General features: G+C 36.8%; 1 protein-coding gene and 1 pseudogene across 11 annotated transcripts in view; both read left to right on the forward strand.

The window, feature by feature from the left end:
• The window catches only part of CCSER1 (coiled-coil serine rich protein 1), a 1,348,832-nt gene that overhangs the window by 778,446 nt on the left and 555,295 nt on the right, over positions 1-15,091 (forward strand). The window lies entirely within an intron of this gene.
• On the forward strand, positions 3,636-8,906 carry LOC123848391 (non-POU domain-containing octamer-binding protein-like; annotated as a pseudogene).

The raw sequence follows: 15,091 nt of genomic DNA on the forward strand, positions 1-15,091 counted from the left end.
GAAGAATGACACTGGACCAATTTTTTATACCATACACAAAGATAAACTCTAAATGGATAAAAACCCTAAATGTGAGACAGGAATCCATCAAAATCCTTGAAGAGAGCACAGGCAGCAACCTCTTCGACCTCGGCCACAGCAACTTCTTGCTAGACACGTCTCCAAAGGCAAGGGATACAAAGGCAAAAATGAACTATTGGGACTTCATCAAGATAAAAAGCTTTTGCACAGCAAAGGAAACAGTCAACAAACCAAAAGGCAATCTTTGGAATGGGAGAAGATATTTCCAAATGACTATCAGGTAAAGGCCTGTATCTAAGATCTAGAAAGAACTTATCAAACTCAACACCCAAAACCCAAATAATCCAGTCAAGAAATGGGCAGAAGACATGAACAGTCATTTCTCCAAATACATATAAGTTACAAACGGACACATGAAAAAATGTTGAACATCACTTGTTGTCAGGGATATATAAATCAAAACCACAATGAGATACTACCTCACACCAGTCAGAATGGCTAAAATTAACAAGACAGGAAACAAATGTTGGCCAGCATGTGGAGAAAGCAGAACCCTCCTACACTGTTGGTGGGAATGCAAGCTGGTACAGTTACTCTGGAAAATACTATGGAGATTCTTCAAGAAGTTAAAAACAGAGCAACACTATGACCCAGCAATTGCACTACTAGGTATTTACCCCAAAGATACAGATGTAGTGATCCAAAGGGGCACCTTCACCCCAATGTTCATAGCAGCAATGTCCACAACAGCCAAACTGTGGTAAGAGCCTAGATGTCCATCGCCAGATGAATGGATAAAGAAGATGTGAGATACACACACACAACGGAATATTACTCAGCCATCAGAAAGAATTAATACCATTTACATCAATATGGATGGAACTGGTGGGTATTATGCTGAGCGAAATAAGTCATGCAGATTAAGACAATTATCATATGGTTTCACTCATATTTGGAATATAAGAAACAGTGCAGAGAATCATAGGGGAAGGGAGGAAAAACTGGGAAGTCATCAGAGAAGGAGAAAAACCATCAGAGACTCTTAATTATAGGAAACAAACTGAGGGTTGCTGGAGGGGATATCGATGAGGGGATGGGGTTATTGGGTGATGGGCATTGGGGAGGGCACATGACGTGATGAGCACTGATGAATTATTAAACTACATCTGGAATTAATGATATACTATATGCTGGCTAATTGAATTTAAATTAAAAAAATAGAAAAACAGTTTAGGCTTTAGATAGTTTTTCTGTCAGGACATGGTTTGTACAGTTTATCCATGTTGCAAGTCATAGTAGAATTTTTTGGTTTGTCTTTCATTTCTCATCTGATACTCAGAATAGTGTCTTCCCTTTTCAATTTACTCTTTATCCACAGCCCTTTCATATCATTTGGCTAGATCTTTTAACCTCTTGATTTAAATATTTTATAGTTCACCTAAAAGTCAAGCTAAACTATTATATTATTCTCCCCCAATTTTATTGAGATAAAATTGACATATAACATGGTGTAAATTTAAGGTATATGAGATGTTGATTTCATACACATATATTGCAAAATGTTTACCATCATAGGGTTAGCTAACATGTCCACCATGTCACATAATTAGCATTTCTTTTTTTGTGGTGAAAATGGTCAAGATCTGTCTTAGCATCTTTCAAGCTAATAATATACTATTAGTAACTATAACCATGTACATGAAATCTACAGGACTTATTCATCTTATGATTAGACATTTGTATCCTTTGACTGGTATCTTCCCATTTCCCCCATACCCTAGCCTCCGGTAATCATCATTCTACTCTCTCTTTCTATGAGTTAGGTTTCTATAGATTCCACATATAGGTCATATCATACAGTATCTATCTTTCTCTGACTTATTTCACTTAGCATAATACCTTTAAAGTCCATCCATGTTGCAAATGGCAGGATTTTTTTTTTCTTGTAGTTAATAATATACCATTGTGTGTGTGTATGTGTGTGTATGTGTATATATGTATATATACACATGTGTATACACACACATATGTATATGTATATATGTGTGTATATATGTTTATATATATATACATATATATATACATATATATATATATATATCACATCTGCTTTATCCATTCACCCCTTGATAGACACTTAGCTTATTTCTGTATCTTGCTATTTTGAATAATGCTGCAATGAACATGGGAGTGCAGGTATCTCTTCAAGATCCTGTTTTAATTTCTCTTGGATATATATTCCAGAAGTGGGATTGCTGGATCATAAGGTAGTTTTATTTTTAATTTTATAAGGGACCTCCATACTGTTTTCCATAGTGGTACCAGTCTACATTCCTACCAGCAGTGCACAAAGTTTCCCTTTTCTTCACATCCTCACCAACACTTACTTCTTTTGATGATAACTATTCTAAGAGGTGATTACTCATTGTGGTTCTGATTTACATTTCCCTGATGATTAGTGATGTTGAGTGCTTTTTCATGTACTTGACGGCTATTGAGGTCTTCTTTGGAAAAATGTTTATAGACCATCATATTCTTCATTGCAGTTGCTTAGGATTCTTATCTGTTCTAGACTTCCTCTTCCTATAGACTTTAACTCTAAGCACTCTTTTCACCTGGTTAAAAAAATACAATTGTATACATCCTGATTAAATCCTCTGGAATGTAACTTCCCTCAGTATTTCGAGATTTTCAAATATTGGGCAGTTTCTTAAATATATGCTTCTTATACCAAGGTATTAGTATGCAAGACTATTAAGAGTGCTAGATAATTTAGGATAAAAATAATTTAATTCTTATTTGTAAATTAAGTACATATTTGTTGCATAAAATTATGGTTTTTTAAATCATTAGAACTAGACTTAAAATTATGTTTGCTTAGATTACAGCAGTGTACTTTGTCCCATAGATCTTTGGGGATGCAAATTCATTTTCTTTTCCTATTGATTAGACTCCAGAGGAGAAGTTTGATAAGCACTGCTATAGCAGAATCATTATTAATAGAGTCTAATTTATTTACATGATTTTATAAGGTTTAATATTTTTTAATGTTTGAAATATTCATAGTTTCATAGTTTTCATAGGCTAAGTCAGTATTTTATTTGACATATTAGAAAAGGGGTATCTGGCATGAAATCAGAGCTAAAATGCACACTTTGATAGGTTGGAATAAATAAGTACAAACTTAGACGTCTTTGTCTTGACATTTTCATTAGCTAATATGACATGTCATTGACATTTTTTTCCTTTATCCTGCCAGTTTACCTTACTCAGGAGTCCTATCTTCCTGCAATGCCAAAGGAAATTTTGATTGTTATAATAAATCAATTATTACTGATATTAGTCATCATATTTTTATCTGATAAAAGAAAATGACAAAATGATATTTCTAAAATTATCACTGTATTGTTGGAAGAGTACCAGTGATATTTATACTTAATATTTGTTTTTAAGAAATGTAAGCTATGAATATTTATAATATGTGATAGATTTAATTTGTTTCATTTCCATCATTGCAACTCTCACATATTTCCATTTGAGGCTGATACTTTAACTATAAATCTTAAGCTTTCAAAAAGAATGGGAAATTATAAGCCATAATAACAAATAAGTAACTTAATGAGATTCTACTCCTAAATTTGGCATAAGTCAACAGCTTGCTTTTGTTCTGTTTTGTTTTCTTGAAAGCGAACAAAGCAACAGCTGTGGCTAGACACAGCATCTCTAAGTTAGAAAATGAAATATTGAACACTGGGATGAAATATGAAATTCATACCTTATAAGTCTACTAAGACTTCCATTTAGCAATCCATGAGGTCAGAACTCAGAAGTTCCTACAGTTTACTAAGGTTTTTAACACTTTTAGGTTTACTGTTTTCAGGCAGATCCTGAAATTCTGAGAATATGAAATCATCTCTATAACGAGTATGTGTGTGTGTGTGTGTGTGTGCGCGCACGTGCACACACACACATGCTTAACAGTTGTCGTCCAGTCTCCTCTTGAATATTTCAGCAAAAGTAAACCTAGAACTCTTCAGTATGGAACAGCTTGAATTGCTTGGAAATATAGTCAATATGGATATTTGTGAATGTTTGCCATTTATGTGTCCTTCATCTAAATGATGAAGTGCTCTGGGGTATAATGTTTTAAAGGAAAAAAAAAAGGGATCTGTTTATCTCCATTCAAAATGCACTCTATCTCTGACAGAGCATTTGAAAAGATGGAGAAACTAGCTCGGGATGGTAGAGGCCGTGTGGCGTTGCCGTTCCTCTGAGGAGAGAACAGTTGGTAGAGGGGTGCAAAAATGCAGAGCAATAAAACCTTTAACTTGGAGAAGCAAAGCCATACTTCAAGGAAGCAGCAGTAGCAGCAGCCGCCACCGCCATCTTCCTCCTGACATCACTGAGGAGGAGATGAGGAAACTATTTGAGAAATACGGGAAGGCAGGCGAAGTCTTCATTCATAAGGATAAGGGCTTTGGCTTTATCCGCTTGGAAACATGAACCCTAGCGGAGATTGCCAAAGTAGAACTGGACAACGTGCCACTCCGTGGAAAGCAGCTGCGTGTGAGCTTTGCCTGCCATAGTGCATCCCTTACAGTCCGAAACCTTCCTCAGTATGTTTCCAATGAACAGCTGGAGGAAGCCTTTTTGGTGTTTGGCCAGGTAGACAGGGCTGTAGTCACCGTGGATGATCGAGGAAAGCCCTCAGGAAAAGGCATTGTTGAATTCTCAGGGGAGCCAGCTGCTCGGAAAGCTCTGGACAGGTGCAGTGGAGGTTCCTTCCTGCTAACCACATTTCCTCGGCCTGTGACTGTGGAGCCCATGGAGCAGTTGGATGATGAAGAGGGAGTTCCAGAGAAGCTGGTTATAAAGAACCAGCAATTTCACAAGGAGCGAGAGCAGCCACCCAGATTTGCACAGCCTGACTCCTTTGGGTATGAGTATGCCATGAGCTGAAAGGCACTCATTGAGATGGAGAAGCAGCGGCAGGACCAAGTGGACCGCAACATCAAGGAAGCTCGTGAGAAGCTGGAGATGGATGGAGGCTGCTCGCCATGAGCACCAGGTCATGCTAACGAGACAGGATTTGATGAGACGTCAAGAAGAACTTCGGAGGATGGAAGAGCTGCACAACCAAGAAGTGCAAAAACAAAAGCAACTGGAGCTCAGGCAGGAGGAGGAACGCAGGCGCCATAAGGAAGAGATGCGGCGGCAACAGCAGGAAGGATTCAAGGGGACATTCCCTGATGCAAGAGAACAGGAGATACGGATGGGCCAGATGGCTATGGGAGGTGCTATAGGCATCAACAACAGAGGCGCCATGTTCCCTGCTCCAGTGTCAGCAGGTATCCCAGCTCCTCCAGGACCTGCCACTATGATGCCAGATGGAACCCCACCAACAACTGAACGCTTTGGCCAAGCTGCTACAATGGAGGGAATTGGGGCAGTTGGTGGAACCCCTCCTGCATTCAACCATGCAGCTCCTAGAGCTGAATTTGCTCCAAACAAACGTCGCCGATACTAATAAGAATTTCAATGTCTGGTTTCCCAAAAACCCTTAAAAGAAGGACCCTTTTTGGACTAGCCAGAATTCTGCCCTGGAAAAGTGTTAGGGATTCCTCCCAATAGTTAGGTCTTCCTTGCCTGTACTACTCTGAGGGAGTTTGCTGGAGGCTGAGGGCAAGGGAGGGGCGATATTTAACAAATCAGTTCTGTGTGATATATCGTTTAACTAATTGATTTTGTGTGGTGCATTCCTGAGGTCTCATGTGATTGTTGAGGGCCTGTGGAGATGGGGGGGAACCATCGCAAAATGGATCCAGTTAGAGCCCCCATTAATCTTGATCATTCCATTCTTTGTCCATCCTGTTCTATTTGGTTTCTCATTATACCCCCCAAACCCCAGAGACACTGCCACATACACCACAAAAACAAGCATCCCCCAGTGACCTTAGCCCCATTGTTCCATTCACTCGCAGGTGGGAATTCAGGCCAATGGCCACAGAGGTCACAGACAACATACATACGGTTCTGTTATATCCCATATATTACCCCTTCATATCCTAAGGAAGACATTTTCTCTTAGAGATTTTCATTTTAGTGTATCTTTAAAAAAAAATCTTGTGTTAAGTTGCCTCCATCTTTTTTCTTGGGTTAAGACAACCCAGGAATGGCCCTTTTGTGTCTACGATGTTGCTGTTCATAGCTTTTCTTGATAGGCCTAGTACAGTCTTCGGAACAGGGTTGCTGTATGCTGAAGGTCAGACAGTAGCTCTTAGCCTTGCCTATCTTAGGTAGTTATGCTGTGCATTTTTTTTATTGGTGTACTATGTTTGATTTGTCCCTGATATCTTTGGAGTTTTTCTGAGAAATGGAGCAGTAATACAGCATCAAGTTATTAAAATACATTTTAAGCCTTTAAAAAAAAAAGAAAAGATGGAGAAACTAAGCTATCTGGAAGACTGTGAGAATTGTAGTTTCATTTTGAATTGTGAACTATTGAGTAGATTTCTAATCTAAAGGTAAATGAAAGACTAAATATAATGAAGAAATAATGTCTTAGAGTAAGATGAGTGAGGTTCCTTTTGAGGTGAAGCAGAAAAAATTACTAGCAGATCCAGATGCATAAGACTAAAAATGGAGATGTTTCCCTGTCTTAAATTTATGGCAATTGTTTTTAATCTCTATGCTGGAGTCTCAGATGTTTGAAGTGTTAGAAGCTCCCCAGGTGATTCTAATCCCTAGCTGTATTGAAAACCACCAGACTGGAAAACTAGGTCTTCCATTTGCTAGGAAAGAGAGCGAGAGAGAGCTGAGATAGGGAGATAGAGAAAGCAAAGAATGGGAGAAAGAGGGGGATAATCTGGAAACATATAAAGCATTAATATCAGAAATCTTATGGCTCTAGCAGTTGGTTATTGATTCCTCAGAACTTTAAGTGGCTTGGAATGCCTGGAAAAAAGTCTTGTCCCTGGGATTTTTAGACCCAAATGAGATCTTGAAGCATGAAGTGGCTTTAAGATTGTGGGACAGATGAAACCATCATCTCAAAAGATAGCTGTGTTCCCATGCTCATTGCAGCATTATTAAATTATTCACAATAACCAAGGTATGGAAACAACCTAAGTGTCACTGAATGAACAGATCAAGAAAATGTGATATCTATATTATTATCTATCTATAATGATATTATTCAGCATTAAAGAGAAGGAAATCCAGACATTTCTGACAACACGGATGACGGTGGAGGGCATTATGCTAAGTGAAATAAGCCAAATAGAGAAAGACAAATACTGTGTAGTTCACTCACTTATATGTGGAATCAAAACAAACAAACAAAAAACAGAAGCTGAACTCCTAGAAACAGAAGAAAAGTATTTTCCAGGATAGGGGGGTGAGGGGAATTAGGGAGAAGGTGGTAAAAAGTGCAAACTTGAAGTTATAAGATGAGTAATGTCTGAGGACCTAATGTTTAACACGGTGATATAGTTAATACTGCACTGTGTGATTGAACTTTACTAGAAGAGTAGGATCTAAATGTTCTCACAAAAAAGGTAAATATGTGAGGTGATTGATGTAATTGATGTATTAACTAGATGGGTGGAATCCTTTTACTGTGTGTACAGATATAAAATCACCACATTGTACACATCAGTTATTTTATTTGTCAGTTATACCTCAGTAACGCTAAAAAGAAAAGATTGTGGGACATTATGAAACAGATCCTTAGTTGTCATACTATTCCTGTTGCAGACTGAATGTATTAATTAGTCCTTTTTAAAAAATGAAGCAGCTCTACAATGTAGATCAAAGAGTACTTGCAGATGGAGAGTACAATGTGGTATTTCCCAAGTTTCTGGGACATAGCTGCAGCTACAAGATACAGGAACACCACCCTGACAAGGACCTGAACTCTGTACCCCATACCCCATAGGCATCAGTGATATGAATTGCACTCACTGGGTCAAAAGGAACCACACAGTAATACATATTCTTATTAAAATATGATGTGTGTAACCAAACACAATATTTCAAACTCAGTTTGGCCATCGCAGGGAATAGAAACATAACTTTCTTGATCTGGATATTATATAGCTCTTAATGCCGCCAAAGATTTCATTAATATTTCTGGCTGCTTTGTCAGGCTCTGTAATCATTTTGAGCTTGCAGTAAATACTCCTCACCCCCTGGGGAGTGTTTCCGGAAATCACATCTGGGTTGCTCCTATTTCAGCATCAGGTGAAATACTTTCTGCAAGTTCAGATTCTTGGACTCAGATACTCAATTAGAATCTTGGAGGGTAGGGCTCAAGTATATACAAGTACTATACATTCCTTAGGTCTTTATAATGTACTGTGCTTGAGAACAGTTCTTACGTTCCACTGGAAAAGTTGGAAAGGCTATTACCACCTATAAATATGTAGATTTGAGATGAATTTGGTATTTATGGGAAACAGTAAGAAAATTAATCAAAACTGGTAGTTGAGTCTGAGACTAGTTAGTGTAAGTGTTGTGGCGGGAAAGAACAAAAGAACAAATTGAGAGGCTTTACTTAGATCCAGAAGAATAATCCACTTTGGAAAACAAATATAAAGCAGGTATCATGACATATAACAAAGAAAAATAAGCAATAGCCAGAAAGTCATATTTAAGAGCAGGGAAATAATTTAAGATAGTGACTGCACTGCATTTTGTGCTGCTGCAGAAAAAGACAGGCTCAAAGACAATTGTTTCCAATAATTCATGGACCCAATCTTGTTCCCAATGTTTTGCAAATCTAATACAAATCTAGGATTAACCCCCATTCCCATCTTCAAGAGCTACTTATTTTAAAAATTTAAATAATCAATTTTCACAATTTACCTACACTATAGATCAGTTTCTTTTTTAAAAAATTATTTTTATTGAGTTATAATTGACATCCAACATTATATTAGTTTCAGAAGTATGACTTAATGATTCAATAATTGTATATATAAAAAATGATCACCATAATAAGTCTAGTTAACATCTGTTATCATACTTAATTTTTTCCTTGTGATAACTTTTTTCATATTTATTAATATTGTTATTTTAATTCCAGTATAGTTAACATACAGTGTCATATTGGTTTCAGGTGTACAATAAAGTGATGCAACATTCTACACATTACTCAGTACTTGTGATAAGAACTTTTAATATATATTCTCTGAGTAACTTTCAGTTAAATATAGTATACTAACTATGGTTACCATTCTGTACATTACACCCCCATGACATTTATTTTATAACCAGAAGTTTGTATCTTCTGACTCCCTTCATGGATTTCACTCCCCCTCCCCTGCCCCCGCCCCCACTCTGGCAGCTACCAATCTATTCTCTGTATCTATGAGCTTGGGGAGGTTATTTTTTAGTTTTTAGTTTTTTTAGATTCCACATATAAGTGAGTAGATCAGTGTTTCTTAAACTTTACTGTGATCAGATCACAATTGCAGAAACCCAGACTCCACAATCAGGCACAATTTTTTTTTACATTTTTGAAGGGCCCAGGAATCTGCCTTTTTAAACAATCACTCAGGTGGTTTTGTGAGGAAGTGATCTATACATTGAACATTCCTCTTGATTCTGTCCTCTTGTCTCTTCCAGGATATTCCTCCTTTAAGGTTTTCCCTTTCTAATTGAATCTATAACTTCTCTATTGCCTTGGCTTCTTCTCAGTATGAATATATTTAAGAAACTTGCATCATAAGATTATTTCCTTTTAAACTTGTGTTAGTTTCCTAGAGGTGCCATAACAAATTACCCACAAACTGGGTGGCTTAAAACCACAGATATTTATCTTCTCACAGTTCCGGAGCCTAGAAGTCTGAAACCAAGATACTGGAAGGCCATGCTTCTTCTGAAGCCTCTAGGGAAGGATATTTCCTTGCCTCTTCCAGCTTCTGGTAGCCTCAGGCATCCTTTCATTTGCAGCATAACTCCAATCTCTGCCTCAGTCTTCAGATGGCTGTCTTGTCTTCCCTTTATGTCTACATGTATCTGTGTCTTTACATGGTGTTCTCTTTTCTGCATTTCCAGTCATTTTGGACTAGGGCCCACCCTAATATAGTATGACCTCATCGTAACCCGATTACATCTGCAAAGATCTTATTCCCAAATATGGTCACATGTGTATGAATCTCACCTTCATGTATGATTTCAACTGCTAGCTATACACACACGTCACGTAAGTTTGCATGTGACCTTATTTGGGAATAAGATCTTTGCAGATGTAATCAGGTTAGGAGTTAGGACTTGAACAATTCTCTTGGGGGACATAATTCAACCCATAATGAAACCATATGTTACGATCTACTTTTTCCCCTATCTCTCTCCTTTCTTCAGCTAAGATTCTGGAACAAATAGTCTACACTCATTGGTACCGCTTCTTTGTCATCACCTGTAATCTGGTTTTGAACCCCACTAGCCCACTGAAACTGTGTTTTCTGGAGTAATTTTTGAACTCTTAACTGACAAATCTGAAGGGCACTTGTTAGTTCTTGTCTTGATATCTTTTCTGTATTCCAGAGTATTGAGCATTCTCTTCCTAAAGCTCTTGCTATTTGAATAAACCTAAATCAACCTGGTTACATACAACTTTTAGTTTCACTCTGGTAGATCCATATAGCCATGAAGGAAGCTCTAATAGAAGTAAATCTTAGATAATATTATACCACACATGCAGGTTATTTTGATTGAACTCTAGAAACACTAGCACAAAAGCAATTCCTGAAATTTGTGCCATTCACTAGGGGAGCTTTCTGCTCTTTGTCCTTTCAGTGCTCCAACAACCACTTTGCATGTTAGGTTTACATGAAGCAGATGCACCAAAAGGCAGAATTGTATACTTTGGATACATGTATCCTATCACACTGCCTATACAATACCATTCAAAATTAAATAATAGAAACGTTATAATGTAACTGTAACCTTGTTTTCTTTCCACATCTAAGAATACTGCCCTTTTCCTTCAGTGATCCTTTTACTCATTTTATTAGTTATGTGTTGCTGAGTAATGACATTACAACTATTTTAGTAGCTTAAAACATATGCATTTATTATCTCACAGTTTCTGTGGATCAGGAGTCCACATATGACTTAGCTGTGTCTTCTTAGAGACTTGCAAGGCTGTGATCAAGGTGATTATCAAAAATGTGTTTACATATGAGGCTCAACTGAGGAAGGATCCACTTAAAAATTCAGATTGTTGGCAGAATTCAATTCCTTGCAGTTTCAAAGCTGAAGTTCTCAGTTCCTTGTCGGCTGTTAGCTGGAAGCCACCTTCAGCAACTAGAGGTCACTTGTGTTTTGTTTTGTTTGTTTGTTTATATTGTTTTAAGTTTATTTAGTTAGGTAATCTCTACACCCAAAGTGAGGCTCAGACTCACGACCCTGAGATCAAGAGTCCTGTGCTCTTCTGATAGAGCTGACCAGGCACCCCTAGCGATCACTTGTAATTGCACACTGCATGATGTTCCCCAACATGACCACTTGCTTTTTCAAAGCCAGTAAGAGAAAGAAATTCAGTAAGATGAATGCTATAATCTTATATAGTCACATAATCATATGTAGACCATTATGTCCATTCCATTCATTGTTATAAGCAAGTCCTAAGTCCCTTTCACACTTAAGGAGTGGGACTCCACATAGGTATGACACCAGAAAGTGAGCATCATGGGAGCCATCTTTTATGTTTTCTGTCTTCTCACATTTAGTCTTCCCACTTTAACTATTCTGCTTAGGTAATCTCACCTTCATATATGACTTCAAACTGCTAGCTATATATTGTTTGTTCCAAAATCTATATCCCTGCCTAAATATCTCTCCTATGATCTCAAACCACATTGTCAGCTCCCTTCCCTTAGATATTTTTTTTATGTGAATGTAGAAATTTCTATGTAGAAAACAATACTAGTCTTTTCCCTTTCTCTCCAAATTTTTCTTCCCTCTTTTTGCCATCTTAGATGATGACACATCCTACATAGAGTGCATGTGGATCACAAACCTGAGACTGATTTATATGTTCTGGGGTGGAAGCCAAACATCAGTTAATGTGGCAAAGTTATTTACTCAGGGTCACATATTTTTTTTTTTAAGATTTTATTTATTTATTTATTTGAGAGAGAGAGAGAGAGAGAAACAGCATGAGAGGGGAGAGGGTCAGAGGGAGAAGCAGGCTCCCCGCTGAGCCGGGAGCCCGATGTGGGGCTCGATCCCAGGACTCCGGGACTATGACCTGAGCCGAAGGCAGTCGCTTAACCAACTGAGCCACCCAGGTGCCCAACTCAGGGTCACATATTAAGTAGAACTGAGATTAAAACCAGGTCTGTATAACTGTAAAGCTCATGATCTTGACCAGTATGTTGTACATATGCTTTCCAGCTAGTCATGTTTACTGCTCAAATTGTTAACACTTTGAGTATGTTGTTTGTGGTGATTTATTAATCCACTGTGGTAGGATTACAAATCAGATCATCTATTCCCACCAGACTGTATTTTTTTTTTCATTTTGCTCAATATCCTTACATATTCCATTTTCTGACTGATGGTTATTCTAAATTCAGTTATTATCAAGCATTGCATACTACTTACCACAATATTCTAGACACAGAACAGAAGCATACCATCTGACATGCTGCCCATTCTGCACTTAGATCCACAACTTTTAACCACAACTCTTTGCATTTTACAATCATGAATTCCCAAAACATCCCATGAGGTAAATGAATATTTATTATCTCCATTTTACAGGTGCATAAAGTTAGACATAGACTAATTAAGTAAGTTCTTCAAGGGCAGAGAGTGAAGTTGATTAGAAAATCAAGGTTAGCATTGAACATTCCAGATTCTTCTTTTAATGGATGGTGTCTTAAGTTGATTTCACTATACATTGTTGGAAATATTTATTTTCAGCTTTCATGATATATCCTCTATTAGTTTTTGGACATTGCCCAGAAGAATTCACAGTAAGTTGTTATTCAGCCCTTAGGTAGCTATGCAGTTTGTGTCTACTGGCTTCTGTGAGAGATGCAAAAATGAAGCTGAAGAAAGAATTTAGCCTACAGTAATTATATATTCCTGTAGAGATTCTGGTAATTATGTTTGGAGATTTCATTATATAATTTAAAGGCTTTTATTTTGTAATATAGCTCTAATTTAGCATATAGAAGTAACTAGCTAATTAAGCTGAGATTACTTTCTACTCACAGGCAACATTTAGAACATAATCAGTTGTTATTACAAAACTGTTTAAAGTTACATTACTATTTATGAATATGAGCTCAAACCAAAATTCATAGCGTAATAACATAATTAAAAAAAACTATATTATTTAAGTGTATTGCCATTCAAGTAACCAAATTAAAACTATATGTTCTCCATTTCACCAGTGGTAGATCTTTAGACTCATAAAAGATTCTTAGTTGATTTGTAACCTCTTCCATCTGGCTCTTAAAAAAATACATTTTTTCTGGTTCTTTTTCTATTCTTAATTTTTTTTAAATGTAAAAATGATTGAAGAACAATATACATACATATATATAGTGCATTACCTCTGCATATAATTTGTTCAGATTTTGAGATTTTGTTGGGTCTAAATATGAATTTAGATGCATGATCAAGATCATTGTGACTGAAATGATCTTTTAGGAAGTCTAACAATAATATAAATAAGAAAAAATAAATTAACATATGAAAAGGAATTTGTTTAAGGTTAAATAGCATTTTATTTTCATCTGCATGTGTCATTTCAATCACTGAGCATATGCACTAATAGAAGATTTCTTGGTAATATGAAAAAAATCTCTTTTGCAGATGTGTATCTTAGAAAGGTAGGCATTAAATATAAATCTTTGTAATGAATAATGTTTTTAATCAGGGGCTCTTCAACTTCCTGTTTCACAAGCTCCTACAGAGAATTGGTTGCAACCGTTTCAGAATATCTTAACAAATTTGTGGGGTTATGCAATTTAAATGTTAACTTCCTAAGACAGCTGCTCCATTAATAGTTAGGTGAGTAGATGATACTTCAATTTATTTCCTATTTCTGAAGGCTTTCCACTTATTTGCATGTACCAGAGGGCCTTGTCTCGAGGAAGAAAATAAAAACAAATTTAATTAGTACAACTGGCAGTGTGACTATTTTGGATTCTAATTAAATAGCCAAGGGAGAATTATATGACTTTCATCAGTTAGACTAAAACTTCAATCATTGTACCAGTAGAAATCCTCTTGCTGATTTACCAAAGTCCTCAACACGAGATTTCACCCCAACTTTCCTCCCTTCCTCTACTATCCTAAATCATCAGTAAAAACACAAACATGTTCATTTGCTAAAATTTTGTCATTTCAAAATACTATATACATGGAATTGTATATTATATAATCTTCTGAAATTGGCTTTTTTTTTCCCCTTTAGTATAATCCCGTGAAGAATAATCCAAAGTGTATGTATAATAATTTGTTCCTTTTTTACAGAATAGTATTCCATGGTACTTATGTGCCACAGTTTGTTTAACCATTCACTCGTTGAGGGACATTTGGGCTGTCTCTGGTTTTTAAATATAAATAAAACTTCTGTAAAATTCATGTACAAATTTTTGTGTCAACTGGTTTCCTTTCCCTGGAATAAATCCCCAAGAGTACAATCTGGGTTGTATGGAATATTAGTTTCCTTCTGATACTCTAACAAACTACCGTAAGATTAGTGGCTTAAACAGTGAACAATTTGTTAGCTTACAGTTGTGGAGGTTAGAAATCTCACTGGCCTAAAATCCAGGTGACTGCAGAGCTGTGTTCCTTTTGAAGGCTCTATGGAACAATCTACTTCCCAGCTTTTCCAGATTCAAGGCTGTCCACTTTCCCTGATCATGGCCCCTTCCTCCATCTTCAAAGGCAGTGGTGTAGCATCTTCAAATCTCTTTCTCCCAGGCACCACCACCTCTATTTCTGTCAAGGCAGGTTCTGATTGCCCTGCCCTTTTTTTTTTTTTTTTTTTTCCTTTTCTCTTTTCCTTATGAGGACCTTTGTGAATACATTGGATCCACCTGGA

Source organism: Mirounga angustirostris, unplaced genomic scaffold, assembly GCF_029215605.1.
Source record: "Mirounga angustirostris isolate CCGP_5_RB_7025 unplaced genomic scaffold, mMirAng1.0.hap1 SCAF_2, whole genome shotgun sequence".
Lineage (NCBI taxonomy): Eukaryota > Metazoa > Chordata > Mammalia > Carnivora > Phocidae > Mirounga > Mirounga angustirostris.